Source organism: Rhamphochromis longiceps, linkage group LG9 (genome assembly GCF_057381845.1).
Source record: "Rhamphochromis longiceps isolate RC_006_pf linkage group LG9, R_longiceps_female_GT1.1, whole genome shotgun sequence".
Classification (NCBI taxonomy): Eukaryota; Metazoa; Chordata; class Actinopteri; order Cichliformes; family Cichlidae; genus Rhamphochromis; species Rhamphochromis longiceps.
In genome coordinates, this window is record NC_140565.1 from 30,376,107 (window position 1) to 30,391,142 (window position 15,036).

Sequence of the window (15,036 nt, forward strand, 5' to 3'; positions counted from 1 at the left end):
TATACAATAACAGATCAAATTAAGAATACATTAAAAACAATCACACTGAGTAAAAGAGCTGTTCTCTCGTTCCTTTAAGACAGACTTAAACTCTCCCAAGGTAACCAATTCTGATCATTTCAGTTCCTTCTGCAGATTATTCCAGGAAGCAGGGGCAGCGTATTTAAAAGCCCTTTTCCCCAATTCTGTTCTGATTTTTGGGACAATCAATTGTATGATTTTGTTCGAACGAAGGTTGTATTGGTTGCGGTTTTTACACATATAAACACATAAATAAGATGGAACCAGCCCAAGGAGAGATTTATAGATAAAGATCAACCAATGGGAGAGTCTGCGAATATGCAAAGATGGACATTTAGCAGCAGCATACAAAGAACAATGATGTACACGATTTCCATAGCCAGTAATAAAACATAAAGCACAATGGTACACAGTATCCAACCTCTTTAGGTAGTGGGCAGGTGCATTCATAAAAAGCAGGTCACCATAATCCAATAAAGGTAAAAAGGTTGCACGAATCAAATGTTTTCTCACTTGGAGGGAGAAACAGGATTGGTTTCTAAAAAAGTAACCTAGTTTTAGTTTTAACTTCGACACAAGCCTTTGAATGTGAGTCTTAAATGACAAATTCTGATCTATAATGATCCCTAGATACTTGTAAGATGTGACCATTTCAATTTCAGATCCTTGAATTGTTTTAATCTTAGGAGACGTAGCTAACAACTCTTTGCCATTTGAGAATAACATGAACTTGGATTTCTCTGGATTTAACACCAACTTAAGTTGAGTTAAATGGGACTGAACGACATCAAAGGCAGACTGCCGAAATTGCAGGGTTTGTGCTATTGAAGGGGATGAACAATAAATAATTGTATCATCTGCATAAAGATGAAATGCTGCATTTGACAAATTATCACAAAGGTTGTTTATGTAAAGAGAAAATAGCAATGGTCCTAATATGGAGCCCTGCGGAACTCCTTTGGATACTGGGAGAAAAGAGGAAGAAGACCCAGCAGCACGGACACACTGTTTTCTTGCTGACAAGTAATTTGAAAACCAACTTACAGCATTTACAGATAGACCAATATTGTATCTGCAATGTATTTTTTACATCTGTGCTCCATAACATATAAATGTTAAAGTACTGAGGTTAGTGGCTTATATTAAGCACTTATATTAGACACGTGCTATTTAATGTATGAGCACAAAGTTTATTTTTGTCCATAATAATGTAGGACATTGAATATAAAATAGTTTCTAAACTCATACGTTTTGTAGCAGATTTACTTGAATTTACACAATCCTTCTTATTACACAGTCCTTTTTGGTTAATAAGCATGTTTTCCACATGTAAGCAAACTAAAGACGCTTGTATCCAAACAGCAGGGGCCCTGCAGAAAGAAGTTACCTTCAACTTGTGCTTTTGGATTCGACTCTAAATCTAAAACATGGGCAGGAAGTTATTTTCAGACCGCGGTTTAGTGACGTCAGAGTCAAGGTATTCGATTCCCCACTGGACCTACTTAAGAGAGAAATACACACACATGCACACACCGAAGACTGGGAGCCATTTTGAATAAAAGCTTTCAATAAATTGCATTTTTAAGGACACACACACAGAGGAAGACTGACAGTTGGTAGCGCTGTGGTCAGGTGGTGTAAATGTCAGAGCGGCCCATTCTCAGGCAGTCGGGTCTGATTAGATCAGAGCTGACAGCATGGGCTGACTGTGGGAGCAGGTGTGTCTTTAAAAATACAGTATCTGTGTATGATTGTGTCTCTCAGGAAATGTATGAGGAGAGTGTGTCCACACTGTAATGCTGTGGGGTCTCATACGTATGGAGTAAAATGATTTTAGAGTGTGTATAAAAAACGATGAGGCAGAGACCTGGACGGATGGGCAGATGCAGTTATTTGGTGTGAATGGATTAAATATAAAGGTAAACGTTTCACATCATAATTATCATAAATTTTAAAAAGTCATTTTATCTTTTGCAACTTAGTATCATATGAAATCAATATCTGGGTTATAAAACCTGCAGGAATAGGCTGGCTAAACCCACTTAAAGTTTGGCAACTTTTCATGCTGAATGTATTTATTTATTTACAAATGTAAGGCAAAGTTTGCGGACGACACAACGGTGGTGGGTCTCATTAGCAACAGGGATGAGACCGACTACAGAAGTGAGGTGAGACGCCTGGCCACGTGGTGTGTTGACAACAATCTCTCTCTGAATGTGGAGAAGACGAAGGAGATTGTTGTGGACTTCAGGAGAATGCACACCCAACATGCTCCTCTGACCATTGGAGAGAGTGAGCAGCACCAAGTTCTTGGGTGTGCACATCACAGAGGATCTCTCCTGGACGTACAACACCACAGCACTGGCCAAGAAATCACAGCAGCGTCTCTTCTTTCTCCGCAAACTAAGAAGAGCAGGAGCACCAGCCCCCATCATGTACACTTTCTACAGAGGCACCATCGAGGCATTTGCATTTTTTAATCACTCTCTTATATTTAAATGTTCATTGCTATTTCATCTAGGGTTTGAGAGTAACGAAATTTCTATTCTCTGTATGTCCTGTACATGTGGCAGAATTGACAAATAAAGTTGACTTTGACTTTGAAAAAAAAAAAAAAAAAAAAAAGACCCTACAATATTTGAGAAAGAACCCCAACAATCAGTGGATCCCTAATGAGCAGCAAGTGGTGATGGCGGGGAGGAAGAACTCCAGCATAACCAGGCCCAGGGAGGGACGGCTTTCTGCTGCGAGTGTTTGGGCGGTGAGGGGAAGTGCATGGAGCAGATCCTCATGTACAAATGAGAAATATGAGAAATAAGAAACCGGGAAGGAAGCTGGGGCATGAAACTGAGAATAAACTGGAAGAGGTTTGTCATATTCAGATAAATGTCAGATAAATTATCTCCAATGTAAAGTGAAAGTTAACATGTACTTTGAATTAATATCTATAAAGATACTTATTTAAGTTTAAATCAAGGATCTTATTATGGAGAAAATACATGGATGTGCTGCAGATACATCAATCCATCCATATTCATTCATTTTCTGACACTCATCTGTGACCTGGTCCCTTTAAGCAGCAGATGCCCAGACTTCCCTCTCGCCAGCCACCAGCTCTTCTGGGGACACATCAATGTGTTCCCAAGTGAGCTAAGGTACATAATCTTTCCAGTATGTCCTGGGTCTGCCCCTGGGGCTCCTCCCAGTTGAACCTGCTTGAAATACTAACCCAGGAAGTGCCCAGGAGGGATGCTAGTCAGCTCCACTGGCTCCTTTTGATGAGGAACAGTGGTTCAAATGACCAGTCACCTCACCCTCTCTCTAAGGCTGACCTCAGACATCCCTCAGAGGAAACAAAACATAATTCCTGTTGAAATTAACTGCAAACTTGTGGGGGTTTGCTATGAAACTGGTCTGAAGGGAACACTGATAATTACTTTACACATGCTAGTAAATACCAGCAGACACAACTGTGGCTGAGCGATTTTTGGAGGCAAGTTTGAGTAAACTAACCCTTTAAAGTCTGGAACAAGTTGAGAATATTTATGGAGCAGTGTTAAGATCTTTCGAGGGGCCTGAAGTGAGGACAAGCAGACAGACAGGCGGGCTGATGACTCTGACAGTGAGGGATTTAATGAATATGGCTGGCACAGCGTTTTCCCCACAGCTGATGGATTAGACGAGCCAGAATGGGGCCCGTCTCTTAGCGAGCATGCTTCATTTCAGCAAGGAATGAAAGAAACAAGTTTGGTGTGCGTGTCTGTGTATGTTGTGTGAGGGTGGAGCGATGCAGGTGTTTGCCTGAGTGTACGTGCGAGTGTGTGTTTGCATAATTTTGCTTGTCTGCTTTTATGATTGTGAGCATAAAAAATGCACGGCTTGCAGAAATTGGCTCGCAGGCCTGTGTGATGATGGCACAACAAAAGGTTTCTACAGTCAATACTCCAGTGTAGTCCAATAATTCGCACGGGGCCATGCATCGCTGGGAACTATCTGAATCAATAGGAGCGTCAATAAATTAAAGCGGCGATGGGACAGTTGAGGAAATACATCGCCAAGTGGCAAAAATGTCAGTGAAATGGAGAGAGCGAGTGCTTTGCTCCTCCGCTGGCGCAGACAGAATTAATTTCAGTTTATGCCTCTTTGAACTATCTAAACACACACGAGCATGTGGGTAGGGGGGAGAGCAGACAAATCCAGAAGCATATTCCTGATGTAAAAATATGCTAATGAACATCTCTGCCACCTGCAGCTGAGGTCATCTCCGAACAGCATCGATCCCGCCAGCCTGTTTCACAGCCTGTCTCGAGTGACGGCAAATAATCTGCACTGCAAATCTAATTAAGAAATAATCTAATGGAGGGTGAAGTGTTTCACCAGCGGAAGGATTCACCCTCTTGGGACCGGTCAGGATTGATGTTGTGTTTATTGGGTTTTGCTGAATTCAGGAGATTGATATTGCACCTTTTTTGCTTTGGTACGACGTGGGGAGAAAAATCTATAAAGGATGTCTGGTAAAGATATTAGCCAGATGGCTGTGCCTTTCTATCAGTAGATAATCAACACAGGCTCACACAAGATGGGAAACAAAACCCAGTGGGACATCAGGATGAAGACACTGAAAAAGACAAGAGGCTCCATCTGTGGGCCATTTAGGGCAGAGTGGAAGAGCAGTGATTCTAGCCATTACGGGCACAGTGGGAGTTTACCACTCTGAGTGGAGAAAAAGCTGGACAGTACGTCACGTCAGGAGAGGTTACCTGCAGTTTGATGGACTGAGAGTTGAAGAAGAACATCCAGAAAGAAATAAGTAAGTCCCTGCTGGTGTTCAGTGTATTCAGCCACCGTCCAGTCTGCCATGGTGACTGATTATAGGTTTCCAGCCTGCAATGAAGAAGGCAACACCTCCCCTGGAAGGGAAACACAAACACTGAAAGATAGATGGAGGACTGAAGGGATTATGACAGGTCTACGTGTAATAACCCGCCGTACATGTTGCCACTAGAGCATCATAGAACTTTTAAGAAGCAAAGTCCACTCTCCAGTGTAGTGAATCAGTGAATGTTTCCACGATGAGCCAAAAATAAAGTGTCACAAAGCAAAATATATGATGTAAAGGACAGGCTGGATGAACCCAAGCTGGAGAAGCAGTTAAGAGGATGGATGGATGGATGGATGGATGGATGGATGGATGGATGGATGGATGGATGCATGGATGGATGGATGCATGGATGGATGGATGCATGGATGGATGGATGCATGGATGGATGGATGCATGGATGGGCAGCGTGACAGGATTGTCAGGATTGTCATTTAAAATAAAGCTTTAACTTAAGCTTTCTGCTCCATTAAACAAGCAAACTTTAAACTTTAAATAGGGGAAGGGGATGAAAACTATACATGATTTAAGATAAAAACATTAAGAGTACAAACATTAGAATAAATAAAACTAGAGTATAAACTGAAGAGAACGTGAGACTTACATAAACATAACAATTAGGTAGAAACAGTAGGATTATAATTGGTAAATTATTGGCAAATTATCAAACTCCTGCAGGAACGACTCTATCCGAGGATACTGACATCTGTTGTCTTGTTGCTGTCTTCCAAACAGAAGCCTTTTAAATATAAGAAAACAAATTCACATCATCCCTCAAGGTCTGCCTTTGTTTACTTTTTATCTACTGGGTTTCACTGACTGACAATAAACCCGGTGGAAACACTGCTAGTCGGCAGCTAACGAGATTTTCAAAATAGTCCCCACTGATGTTTGCATAACCTTGAAACAATGCCATTACAATGTATAAAAACAAAGGCTTTGTTTTCCAGTCTTTATTTTTCTCATAGCTCTGTTTTTAATCTTGTATCATAGAAAATAGGCATCACTGACTGAATTTGCCAAATCATTTCGTCTATTTTATTATCCCCTGTCGTCATCTAAAGGCAGAGAGGATTGAAAAGATAAAGTATGAACGGTGTGCCACAAAGACCTGAAGCCAGTCGTCGGTTTATACTCCAAACCACAGAGGTCACACTGACACAAGCTATTCAGCTTTTCTGTGGTTTGCAGTAGTGTGTGCGTGCGTGCATGTGCGCGTGCATGTGTGTGTTGCTGGGTTTTTATGCTGGGTTTTTCTTCTGTTCTGACTGAAATATCATCAACTACATCACCAAATGTAACAAGGGCAAGAGAACATGTAAGAGCTTCAATTAAGAGGTTGCAATAGTCAGTCTGGGCCACGTTCATGAGTTCACAACAGGACTCTATGAAGTCATGTGAAGAACTAAGTACACCCCATGATTCAGTTGCTTGTAGAGCCACCTTTAGCGGCAATAAGTTCAATAACCTGAAGTAATTATTTTCTGTATGACTTCATCAGTCTCTCACATTGCTGTGCAGCAACTTTAGCCTTTACTGGTGTTGGCCAGAGGGGCCGATGGCGCGATATGGCAGCCTCGCTTCTGTCAGTCTGCCCCAGGGCAGCTGTGGCTACAACTGTAGCTGCCTCCACCAGTGTGTGAATGTGAGAGTGAATGAATAGTGGCATTGTAAAGCGCTTTGAGGGCCCAGAAAAGCGCTATGTAAATGCAATCCATTATTATTATTTACCTTGGTATTTACAGTGATGATTTAGTTCATTTCATCCTTTTCTTTCTCAGCCATTCAGTTCTAGATTTGCTGCTGTGCATCCTGCTGCATGATCAGATTTTGGCCAGCCTTCAGCTGTTGGGCAAATGGCCTCACGTTTGACTCTAGAATATTTTTGTATAGAGCCACTCTTTAGCAATTTAACAAAATAATCTGGACCAAATTAAAACACTGATGCCCACTTTCCTCGCTGAAGAACTGTAAAAACTATTAAAAATACTGGAAAAAATGTTTGAGCTTAATTGTTTTGCATTTCAGAAGAATAAAAGATGTTATTGAGTGTCCTTCGTTCACAAGTTTAACTTGCGATTTAAAGTTTGTTGTTTTACTTTTTAATTCAGTATTGATCTTTTCATTCTCAGTATCAAGTTCCTGAGTTGTCATGTACAGACTTCTTGCATTATCTGCTCCAACTTGAAAAATAAATGGCACGGTTACTCTTCTATTTAAACAATGCACCTTTTCTAAGTTTGTTTGAAGAAAGGTGTAAATGTCAGAGACAACTCTGCTTAAATTAGGATTGGTTTTTTACTCCGTGTATGATTCTCTTAACCTTTAACTGAATGTGTTCAGGGGGAGGAAGATTTCCAGCTACATGCATAATTATCACGGCAGAAAAAGGAACGAACTTATTTTAGATCGTCACCCGATACAGTTTACAATTACTGCCAAGTATCCACTTTCTGATCATCTAAGACAGGTAAATTAAAAACTAAAAAACTAACTCCTTGCCATCATCAGCGGCCTCTTCCTGAGGGAAAAAAAATTAATATGTGTAAATGAACCTTTTTCACTCCACTGGTCAGCAACCACAGATCACGTCTACATAGATGACAGATTGCTTTCTCTATTACTTCTCTTTGGGACAGTTTATAAGTGGTGGCAGCAAAAACCAATGTCTTCCCATCAACTGTAACAAAAAAATAATAATAATAACAAAAACATTTGACTGTGTTTTAGTAGATAAAGGTGAATGGCTTGGACGTGAGCTGCGATTTGGGGAAGGTCTTGAAGGGGACTGGTGGCAGCTCCCGGGCCTGGCAGATCCCCGTGCACTAAATAGAAGTGAAGAAGTTAAAGAATTGAAAAGGGTGGCAGGGTGGGGCACGTAAACAAGAACAGCTTGTTGAACATATTTAGATAAGAACTGTAAGGAGCGTGTTTGAAGCCGTGGTCACGCTCCTGAAATTCTGATACTTTATCAATTATTTTTACAGTTTCACACCTATATGAACGTTTTGCATGCTGCCACCAGGATCTGTGGATCCTCCCTCCTTTAACCCATTACACTGCACCTTTCATGCTGTGTTTTTTCTTTATCTTTGATTCATTTATTACTGTATATTGTTTGTGCTTCTCACTTTCTTCCCTGGTTCGGTCCACTTGTCAACCAATCAACATTCGACCGACACAGGAAATAGGTCATTTGCGTCCAGCAATGCACCACTGAGATATTGGAGTACTGCAAGGCAGCACGTTCACAGTTGGTGGAAACCCCTCTGGATACACAGACCAAGCAAAAACCCATATTCCAACAGAATATTATACTAGCACTGAGTGCACGGCTACTCACTGTGGTATTCTTCCAAAAAATAGGTACCTCCACTCAGACAAAATCTCTGCATTGGTGCTTATATAGGAGGATAATAATAATAATAATAATAATAATAATAATAATAATAATAATAATAATAATAATACACTTAAAAACAAAGAAATCTGAGAGCTTTTTCCAAACTTTTGTCCTGAAGTTTCATCAGTTTTCAGTTTTTAAAAGTGTAGAAACATCTCATCATGATTAATCTGTGAATCTCTGAGCTTCTGTACTGATACGGTACAGAAGGATCGGATCCTGGGAATACTACGGGCTCAGATGGGCTCTCATAATAGGGGCAGCACGGAAAGATCCTAAAGCCTTTCAATAATTAGAGATTAGATATCAAGAAGCTTCACAGCTGTAACTTAAAAATATTTTGTATTTTCAAATGCATTAATTGAATATTAAAAAACGCTGTTGAATAACTTTCTGCACTACTTGAGACCTAACCCGTACATTCTGTGGTAAGAGGGGGTTTTAAATGTTGCATGAGGAATCCGAGTATTTTAAAGAAGCTAAAGTAGTGGGCTGAGTGAAAGCTTTAAACCCATGGCGACCATCTTGTTCTCTTCCCATCTTCATCCCCAATGATGCTGCCAAGATTTACAGAACTTTCCAACTAAAGGGCCACTTAGGCAAGCAGTGCTCTCGGCTGTCTAAACTCCTTAATTAAGCCTTTAGTCTCTTAACAGGCTTCTCTGCGATCCTTGACACCCCTTCTTAATGATAAAAAGACGCTGATGTGTACACAGGCAGACTAGGAAGGAAAAAGAAACACTGTCTTTCAAACCGGTAATTAAGTCAAAGCTGGGAAGTCAACTGGAGAAGTAAAATCGAGGAGAATCGAGCAAGAATCCCGGAGCAATAAAAGAGGAGAGTGTGAAACGGTGTGATTAAGTCCTTGAAGTGTAATTGCTCGGGGGAATCGGGGCATTGTCAGCGTCAGAGAGGGATTTCCAGGAGTGAAGCAGCAGGGAGGGGACAGAGCTCAGGGAGGAAGGAAGTCAATTTGGGCTTCACTTGAAGTGAACAATACTCGTGTTCAAAGAAAAGCATGAGAGCTGAGTGCTCGCCGGTGATAAAACATGCCATCTGTTCATACCCCATCCTTACCTCGTGGGCATCCTCTGAAGAAAATGAGACAAACACACAGGAGCTGGTATTTCCATTAAAACTTGAATCCCTTTTTTTCTTTTTATGGTCCCCCGATGAGCCCTTTGTTAGCCCTCAAACTTTCAGACACGGTTCTGAATTCTGTTCTAAAGTTAGCAGAAGCTCCAAATAACATCATCTCAACTTGTTTTTCAAGGCAGAAGTGCAAAGCTGCCGAGAGTATGCCATCTCTTCAAAGAATGAAAATTGGAAGCAATCCAGGGTGTGTTTGGCCATCTGCCCTGATTGTGGGAAAGGTCACAGCGAGAGTATGTCTGAGCAAAAGATTTGCTGTAGACCGCAACATGTCGTTCCCAGAACATTCCGAGGAAACAAAGAAGCAGGAATGACGTGGTGATGGTCATTTCCTGAACAGGAAGCTAAATTAAACTAGATAAACATCGGGGTATTGTGGTTTCTATCTAGATCCATAAGTAATACCGTTTTAGTTCAATGCACAAAATACAACAAAGAGATACCAACTTGAGAAATGCAAGTGCAAAGAAGCTGAAGCGAATGCAGCTTCACTGTGGTTCTTGGTTTTCTTTGGGTTTATATTGACCCCTGGATTTGTGTATTATCTTTTCCTTCGAGTTCCATCTTTGCGTGACAAGTCTCCATCAGTGATGTTTTCTTGTTTGGTTATCTCCTGTTTTATTTTGGTAACTTGTATCTTGCATGTTTGGTATGTAGTTCACTTCCCTAGCCTGGTCTTTCCTGATTAGTTTCAGCTGTGTTTCCTCTCTCCTCATTACCTCTTGTGTTTATTATCACAAGTTTCCCTTCACTGACTTCATAGTTTGACTTTGGAAGTCAAAAAAGAAGCCACAGAAAACCAACTAATACCCCAAACATGGCTGTCCACAGGCAAAGAGACCTTATCTTACAGTTTATTGGCATTGGTTTGTTCAATCTTTCTAGCTGCAGATTACGATCCATTCAACAATCAAACAAAGTTTTTATCTTTGTAATGACCCTGAATGCGAGCTCTGTCAGTGCCATCTTAAAATGCATTTTTAAATGTCACCCTAAAAGCCAGATATGACACAGAAATGTTTCTGTAAGTACACAGCTCATCTTTTCAGGGATCACAGTGTCAAGTAGCTCCCAATGAATAATGAAGTCATCTAAAGTGATTCCAAAAAAGAAAAATCTGCAGACCCCAAATCCAGTGTGATTTTTAAAAAGCCTTGGTGTCACAGGTCAGTATATAAAACATTAAAATCATTGAGAAATTATGCAAGCAAAGGTCTTCAGCTGACTCATTTCTTTGCTGGCATTCAAGTAAAAACACTTTGGCTTGATGTTCAATCATTTCCTGAGAGTGGGTGTCATTTTTAATTGAATTTGGAAGGAAATCTGTTCATTACTTTCCCCCCTTCTCTTCCCACTTAAATTACCATATAACTAAACTCTGTCCTGATGGTGGGAGTTAAATTCAGCAGGATAAAGTGACCTCGGGGTCTGCCTCTTCAAAGTTAGCTTTAAAAATAAATATTATTAAATTCAAAGCCCAAAGAAATCTAAAACTGCTCCATTAAGAGCCCTCAATCAAGCCTTCAGCTGGCCAGAAAAAGATGAATTTCATGAGATTGATTGGTGAGGCTCTCCTGCATTGTGGATGCTGTCAAAATGCAAATGAGGGGCCATTGTACCCTGAAAAACCCACCAGCCATCAGTTTCTGCTACTACCCCACACAGGCAGACTAATTAACCTGTCATTACCCACACCTGCGCGTGCCAAAGCAACGATCTCATCAGCAACAGAATTGATTTTCTCTCGTCTGTATTTGCCAGCGAAGTGAGGGTCATTTTTCTGAGCCTGTCATTTTTCAATTTGTTTGATCGTCCTCGGCTGGGTCGGGTCAGGTCGGCTGCAGCTTCTCCCGGGTAAAGAAGGAAAGAAAGATCAGATCTGAACTCGCCACAAGACTCTTTTATCAGCAACCAATAAAGAGGAATTCAGCAGAAAAGCCTGCACAGAAATGACCATTAACAGCATTACAATATGTTAAAGTAATTTATAAATGTTGACACAATCGAAATGAACAAATCATATTTAACACACCCAGGATTTCTATTCTATTCTATTCTTATTCTTATTCTAAGAACTGGTCATGCAAAGGTGGTTATCAAATCAGCTAGTCAACCTAGGATTTCCCCATTGAGCTGAGCAGTATCTGACTAATCAGAAGCATGGATGGTTATATCGGCACCAGAGCAGCTGATGTCATGGATTAAGATCAAATTATAATATTAGAAAGTTTTCCACACCATTGTATGAATGTTTATGAGAAAGAGATGAAAAGTGGTGTACAGGATGGCCAACCACAACGTAGTTAAACCTCATCTGAACTGAGTAAGAGAACCCAGAAGTCAGAACACCAGAAACGATCTGATACCAAAATTCTGTTTGTTTTTCTTTGATATTGTATGTCCCGAGGCGGCAATCATAGCAGGCAGCTTAAAAGTGTTCTAGTGTATCCTAAAGAAGAAAATTGCTTACAAGCTCAGGAAAAACTGCAAACGGTAAAAGTATTTTGGGGTCATGATTTTTATCATTATAAAAAAAAGACTAAATGAGCAGCAAGGCTTTCACTTAGCCCACCTTCTCCCAAATGTAACAATTAAGTTTAACATCTTTTATGTAATATCTAAAAAATGAAATGTACAGCTCTGGTATGACTTTGGATGTTGTTCTCAACTAAGAGAACAACACGAGGTTAATATGTTGCTGCATGGTTTGGATTACTTGCCTTGAAAAACTCCTGATCCTAAGATGAAATCCTAGTGACTGAAATCCTAGTCAACCGGAGAGCGATCCTTTTCTGAAGTGGCTCAATATTTGGTGTCCAGGACACCACAAGCCAATCCAACTGCTGTTTCTATTAGATAAACTTCCATCACGTAAAAACAACGACAGCCTCAATTAATGCAATAGATGCAAGGCTAGTAATAGGCAGATATACCAATATTATAGCCTATATTATACTATATAATATACTATAGTAATGCCTACAACAATTTCTATTTCTTGCAGCCAGTACAAACAAACCGAGGAATAAAGTAAAAATGGACTTTTATAAACAACACTTAAAATCTCCTCACTGAGGGATTTTCTTCCAGGAATGTGATCTGTTATCTGGGGTTACCATGAAAATGTATCCCATCAAAAACACCTTCATAATCTTGAAAACCTAGGATTAAAACTCAGTCTACTGCGATAACCACAAATCCTTCTTTGTATTGTCAACACTGGATGGTATTTGCAGTTAAATCATCACAAGTAACCCTAAAAGAGCCCCCAAAAGGCTTTGTCTGACAGCCAGGTTAATGTCATGGAACAAGGCGCTGTTTAGCACTTAACATCTATGTGACATATACATGAAATTAAAAAGTATCCCTTACTTGAATAATGAAAATTAATTAGATGTTCACTAGGAGTGTTTAAAGCAGAGTTTCTGCTGGTGCATGCTAACCATCATGCATTGTATTTTGCACTTCAGTCACTCAAAAGTTCACCCGTTATCCTCTGCATGTCTTTTAAAACAAACTTCCAGGCCTAAAACATGCACATGATGTACACCTCTGCTTGGGTAACGCAGAACTTTGTCCCTTAATCCTTTCAAATATTTAAGTTTCCAGTTGCCTGACATACTGTAAGAGTGTTCGCTGAAAAATTGATATTGCTTTTATTCACTCTGTTGCACACTGTCACCCAACACTGCCTCCTATAAATGGGAACCATAACTTTTTTTTCTCTTTCCCCAGTGTGAGGAAGAGAAGTCTCATCTTCTGCCAGGCTTAAACGGATGACAGTCTCGCAAGCTTATGCCAAGAATCCATGATACATCCTCGAGAGCGCTCACATAATACAGTGATACAGGAAAGTAGTCCCTGTGACAGACCTTTAACGCTGTGTGCCAGAGATATGACGAAGCTAGAATTTCTCACTTCTGACTCAGAAAAAATGTAAATGAGCAGCCATCCAGGTGAGGATTAGCAAACTTTACCAAGTTACATTTGGATTTCATCTTCAGTTTAATCCTGGTATGCAGCTTATAGCTGTGTAAAATTGCATTCAGTTTCTGTGTTTACATTTAGGATAAGTTGATTTTTGGCTGAAAAAGCATAAAATCATGTATTCCATTACATAAATGCAGAATTTATTTTTTAAAAACAAGTTTAGGAAGGTAGTTGGACCCTTTAAAAATAACATATTTAGTTGTCACAATGGATGTCTTGTAAGATACTATTTAACAGTCCACTTCAGTTCAGTTTTATATGGCACCAAATCACAGCAATTGGTTCAACACACTTTATAATGTAACTTAAAGACCATACAACCATATAGAGAAAACCCAAACAGTCAATGAAACCCTATGAGCTACAGTTTAACCAAAATGTAACCAAATTTCCCCTTGTGGGTCAATTAAAGGATTGTTCAATTCTATTCTATTCTATTCTATTCTATCCTAGTTTACCGACAGTGGGAAGGAAAAACCTCAATTTAACAGCAAGAAACCTCCAGCAAAGCCAGGCTCAGGTGCAGGTTTGAGGTGAGCAGCGAAAGTAGTGTAAACAAGCTGGTTTAAAATACAGTATTGTACCATGCTGGGTATGGGGGGTAATTGGTCACAAATTGAGACTACTGGAGCGGGACAAAAATGAGAGGTGGGAAACTGGTTTTCTGTGTTTCTTGTTTCTCTTTTCAAAGGAAGGCACAGTGGTCAAGGGGAGAAAATAAAAGAAACTATTATAAAGGGACAACTTTGGGCCTCAAAAGTCCAAATAAAACAATCTCAGAAAGAACGTCTAAGGTCAGGCCCTTAATTTTACTATTTTAGAGACAGCAATCCAGAAACTAAACTAAATGGATACGTCTTTTGCATTATTTCACAACTCTACTAAGCCATGAAATTTGGCTTGTTCATTCTGCGTAATCTTGCTCAGACAGATCCATACAGTCAGATTTCATTTTGTTCGTGAGTTTGTGGGAAAATGACCTTCCTCCTCTTTTGATCCATGACCACAGTAAAGACTTTTCTGCTGAGTTTATGTTCAAAAGTATAAAATAGTTTTGAGTCTTACTGAATACAACATAATGTTCATTTTGTGAATTGTAGTTTGAATTAAAGGGAGGATAATTCTGAATAAGCTTTAGGGAGAGACATAGCATCCTACTTCTTTATTATATTTTAACTGCTGTAACAGAGTCTTGGCATAAATAAAGTATCTTTCTATGTATTTGGTGTAATAGAAGCAGCTGTATAATCCACTTTGCTTAAAATAGTTCCAGATCCATTTTTATGAAGGCTGCGCAGAGCAGATGTGGAGGGCAAGACATTAAACCCTGGACTCTGGTTGATGTTCAATATTAAAGATGCTGCCCAGTCACTGCTAGCTGAGCTGGCAGCTCATGTACTGAAGATCCTGCACTGGCCTGGGTCTGAGACTGCCCGAGACCATTTCCAAATCTTTCTTCTTCTTTTGGCTGCTTTCTTTAGGGGTCATCACAGCGGATCACCCTGTCTCTAGCACCCTCCTCTGTCACACAATCCTCCTTCACTATATCCATTAATATTCTTTTCTGTGGTCTGTCCCTTTTCCTCATGCC